Here is a 5994-nt window from a genome sequence, read left to right as displayed (position 1 = left end):
TTTTTCATAGACTGTGCCTTTGGTGTTGCATCTAAAAAACCACTGCTAAACCCAAAGTCATCTAGATTTTCTCCGATGTTATATTCTCAAAGTTTTACACTTTTTTACATTTAGGTCTCTAACCTATTTTGAGTTGTTTTTGTGAAGGGTATAAAGTCTGCATCTAGATTCTTTTTTTTTTTTTTTTGCATATGGATGCTCAGTGATTTCAACACCATTTGTTGAAAAAACTATTTTTGGTCCATTTGTGCTGTCTTTGCTCTTTTGTTAAACTGCATGGTACCGGCATAAAAATAGACACATAGACCAATGGAACAGAATAGAGAGCTCATAATTAAACCCTTGCATATACAGTCAATTAATATTTGATAAGGAAGCCAGAAACATCCAGTAGGGAAAGGATAGTCCCTTCAACAAATGCTGTCAGGAAAACTGGATAACCACATGAAGAAAAATGAAATTGGACCCCTATCTTACGCCACTTACAAAAATTAACTTGAAATGGATCAAAGACTTAAACGTAAGACCTCAAACCATAAGCATCCTAGAAGAAAACACAGGGAAGAAGCTCCCTGACATTGGTCTTGGCAATGTTTTTTTTGATGTGGCACCAAAACCACAAGCAACAAAAGTGAAAATCAACAAGTGGGACTACGTTAAACTAAAAAGCTTCTGCACAGCAAAAGAAACGATCAACAAAATGAAAAGGCAACTTACAGAATGGGAAAAAATATTTGCAAACCATGTATCAGATAAGGGAGTAATATCAAAAAAATATAAAGAACTTATACAATACATACAACTCAATGATTAAAAAAATCCATAAATGGGCATGAGAACTAAATAGACATTTTTTTTCAAAAAAGAAACCCAAATGGCCAACAGGCACATGAAAAGGTGCTCAACATCACTAAGCATCAGAGAAAAGTAAGTCAAAGCTACAATGAGATATCACCTCACACCTGTAAGACTAGAAGTCATCAAGAAGACAAGATATAACAAGTGTTGGCAAGGATGTGGAGAAAAGGGAACCCTTGTGCAATGCTGGTGGGATGTGTAAGCTGGTTCAGCCACTATGGAGAAAAGTATGGAGATTCCTCAGAAAATTAAAAATAGAACTAACATATTATCCAGCAATTCCACTTCTCAGTATATATCCAAAGGAATGAAAGCAGGTTAACAAGAGATATATGAACTCCTATGTTTACTGCATCATTATTTACAACAGCCAAGATATGGAAACAAACTGACTGTCCATTAATGGATGAAAGGCTAAAGAAGATGTGGTATGTATAGATGTAATGGAATACTACTCAGCCATGAAAAAAGGAAATTCTGCTCTTTGCAACAACATGGATGGACCTTAAGGACATCATGCTAAGTGAGATAAGTCAAACAGAGAAAGACAAATAATCTATGATAACTCTTATATGTGGAATCTAAAAAACCCAAGCTCATAGTAGCAGAAAATAAAATGGTCTTTACCAGGTGTTGGGGGATGGGAGAATGGGACAGATGTCATTTAAGAGTAAATGCTTTCAAATAGATAAATAATTCCTAGAGACCTATACACAGTACAGTGATTATAGACAACAAAACTGTATTAAACATTAAATTTGCTAAGGAACTAATCTTAATTGTTCCCAATATTAGAAGAAATGATAACTATGTGATGCAATAGAGGTGTTAATGGTACAATGGCAATCATACTGCAAAATAAATGTATCAAATCAATATAATGTACACCTTAAACTTACACAGTGTTATATGTCAAATACAACTCAATAAAAAAAATTAAAAATAGAAAGTCATCAAATCACAAAAGAAAAGATAAAGAGAGCAATAAAGGAATAAATGAACTACAAATAGCCAGAAACCAATTAACAATGTGATAAGACCATACATATCAATAATTACTCTAAATGTAAACTAAACTCTCCAATCAGAAGACCATGAGTGGCTGCACAAATTTAAAAAACAAACAAACCAAGACCCAACTATATGATGCCTGCAAGAGACTGACTTCAACTTTAAGGACATATATCGATTAAAGAGAGGGCCTGGAATAAGATATTCCATTCAAATGGAAACCAAAAGCAAGCAAAGATAGCTATACAGTAGTCCCCCCTTACCCATGGAGGATATGTTCCAAGATCCCCAGTGGATGTCTGAAACTGCACAGTATAGAAGCATATATATACATATATATATATATATATATATATATATATATATATATATATATATATATATATATACACTATGTTTTTTCCTATGTATACATACCTGTGATAAAATTTAATTCATAAATTAGACATAATAAGACATTAACAACAACAACTCATAATAAAATGGAACAATTCTAACAATATACTGTAATAAAAATTATATGAATGTGCTTTATCTCTCTCTCAAAATATCTTATTGTACTGTGCTCACCCTTCTTCTTGTGATGATGTGAAGTAATATAATACCCACATGATGAGATGAAGAGAGGGCTGTGGTTTTGTGTCAGGAACAGACTATGTCAATGATTGGGGATTCCAGGTGGGACAGAGTGGAATGGTGTGAGATTTCATCATTCAATTTAAAATTTATGAAATAAAAAGGATCATAAAAGACAACTATGAACAACTATGCCAATAAATTGGACAACCCAGAAGAAATGGATAAATTCCTAGATACAACCTATGAAAACTGAACCATGAAGAAACAGAAAATGTGAATAGACTGATTACAAGGTAAGGAGATTAAATCAGATTCAAAAACCTTCCAACAAACAAAAGTCCAGGACCAGATGGCTTCACTGGTGAATGGTACCAAACATTTAAAGTAAAATTAACACCAATCCTTCCAAACTCTTCCAAAGAAAAACAGAAAAGAAGGAAACACTTTCAAACTCATTTTACGAGGCCAGTATTATCCTCATAACAAAACCAGGCAAGGACACCACTAAAAGAAAATGACAGGTCAATATCCCTGATGAACACAGATGCAAAAATCCTCAACAAAATATTAGCAAAATGAAATCAACCCTATAAAAGAATCACAGACCATGATCAAGTGGAATTTATTCCAGGGAAACAAGGATGGTTCAACATCTGCAAATTAATCAATGTGATATACCACATTAACAAAATGAAGGGTAAAAATCATATGAACATCTCAACAGATGCAGAAAAAGCATATAACAAAATTCAACATCCATTTATGATTTTAAAAAATCTCAACAAAGTGTACATAGAGGGAACATACATTAACATAATAGAGGCCATATATGAAAAGCCCAAGCTAACACCACATTCAATGGAGAAAAACTGAAACCTTCTTCTAAGACTAGGAACAAGACAAGGATGCCCACTCTCATCACTTTTATTCAACATAGTATTTGGAAGTCCTAGCCACAGCAATTAGGCAAGAAAAAGAAATAAAAGGCATTCCAATCAGAAATGAAATAGTAAAACTGTTGCTATTTGCAGATGACATATTATATATGGAAAACCCTAAAGACTCCATCAATAAATTATTAGAACTAATGAACAAATTCAGTAAAGTTGCAGGATACAAAATCAGAAAATGTTGCATTTCTATACATTAATAACGAACTACCATAAAGAGAAAATAAGAAAACAATCCCTTTTATGACTGTATCAAAAAAAATTCTTAAGAATAAATTTAACCAAGAAGGTGAAAGACCTGTACACTGAAAATTAGAAGACATTTATGAAAGAAGAACAACTAAATGGAAAGACATTCCTTATTCATGGACTAGAAGAATTAATGTTGTTAAAATGTCCAAACCACCCAAAGCAATCTGCAGATTCAGTGCAATCCCTATCAAAATTACAATGGTACTTTCCAAAGAAATACAACAAATAATCTTAAAATTTCTTTGGAACCACAAAATACCCCAAGTAGTCAAAGCAATCTTGAGAAAGAAGAACAAAGCTGGAGGCATCACACTTCCTGATTTCAAACTATATTACTAAGTCATAGTAATCAAAACAGTATGGTATTGGCATAAAAACAGACACATAGATCAATGGAACACAGTAGAGAGCCCAGAAACAAATCCATGCATATATGGTCAATTTATGACAAAGGAGCTAAGATATACAATTCAGAAAGGGCAGTCTCTTCAGTAAATGGTACTGGGAAAACTGGACAGTCACATGCAAAAGAATGAAACTTGACAAGTACCTTACACCATACACAAAAATTAACTCAAAATGATTTAAAAACATGAACGTAAACCTGAAATCATTAAAAAGAACTCCTAGAAGAAAACACAGGCAGTAATCTCCTTGATATTGATACTGGTAAGAATTTTTTGGATTTGACACCAAAAGCAAAAGCAACAAAAGCAAAAATAACAAGTGGGACTACATCAAACCAAAAAGCTTCTGCACAGTAAAGGAAACCATCACCAAAATTAAAAGGCAACCTACCAAATGGGAGAAAATATTTACAAATCATATATCTGATAAGGGGCTAATATCCAAAATGTATAAAGATCTCATACAACTCAACAGCCAAAAAAATCCAATTGAAAAATGGGCAGAGTATTGAAGTCCTAGCCACAACAATCAGATGAAAAAAAAGGAATCCAAATTGGAAAAGAAGTAAAACTGTCACTGTTTGCAGATGGCACAATACTATATAGAAAAAAATCCTGAAGACATCACCAAAAAACTACTAGAGCTCATCAATGAATTCAGTAAAGGTGCAGGATTCAAAATTAACATACAGAAATCTGTTGCATTTCTGTACACTAACAATGAAGTATCAGAAAGAGAAATTAAGGAAACAATCCCATTTACTATCGCATCAAAAAGAATAAAATACCTAGTAATAAACCTACCTAAGGAGGTAAAAGACCTGTACCCAGAAAACTGTAAGACACTGATGAAAGAAACTGAAGACAACACAAAGAGATGGAAAGCTACACCGTGTTCATGGATTTGAAGAATCAGTATTGTTAAAATGACCATATTACCTAAGGCAATCTACAGATTCAAGGCAATCCCTATCAAAATGCCAATAGCATTTTTCACAGAACTAGAACAAATAATTCTAAAATGTGTATGGATACACAAAAGACCTCGAATAGCCAAAACAATCTTGAGAAACAAGAACAGAGCTGGAGGTACTATGCTCTCTGGCTTCAGACTATAGTACAAAGATAAAGTAATCAAAACAGCATGGTATTGTCACAAAAACACATATAGATCAATGGAACAGGATAGAAAGCCCAGAAATAAACCCACACATCTATGGTCAATTAATCTATGACAAAGGAGGCAAGAATATACAATGGAGAAAAGACAGTCTCTTCAATAAGTAGTGTTGGGAAAACTGGACAGCTACATGTAAAAGAAGGAAATTAGAATATTTTCTTATACCATATACAAAAATAAACTCAAAATAGATTAAAGACCTAAATGTAAGACCAGAAACCATAAAACTTCTAAAAGAAAACATAGGCAGAACACTGTGACATAAACTACAGCAATATTTTTTTGGATCTATCTCTTAAGGTAAAGGAAACAAAAGCAAAAATAAATAAATGGGACCTAATTAAATTTAAAAGCTTTTGCACAGCAAAGGAAATCATCAGCAAAACAAAAAGACAACCTACTGAATTAGACAAAATATTTGCAAATGATATGACCGATAAGGGATTAATATCCAAAATGTATGAACAGCTCATACAACTCAACATCAAAAAAACAAACACACTCAATTAAAAAGTGGGCAGAGGGCTTCCCTGGTGGCACAGTGGTTGAGAGTCCGCCTGCCAATGCAGGGGACACGGGTTCGTGCCCCGGTCCGGGAAGATCCCACGTGCCATGGAGCGGCTGGGCCCATGAGTCATGGCCACTGAGCCTGCGCGTCCGGAGCCTGTGCTCCGCAACGGGAGAGGCCACAACAGTGAGAGGCCCACATACCGCAAAAGAAAAAAAAAAAAGTGGGCAGAACACCTGAATAGACATT

The sequence above is a fragment of the Mesoplodon bidens genome (genome assembly GCF_964165515.1).
Source record: "Mesoplodon bidens genome assembly, chromosome: X".
Lineage (NCBI taxonomy): Eukaryota > Metazoa > Chordata > Mammalia > Artiodactyla > Ziphiidae > Mesoplodon > Mesoplodon bidens.
The sequence above is the reverse complement of the archived record's forward strand: the minus strand, read 5'-3'. Positions refer to the sequence as shown.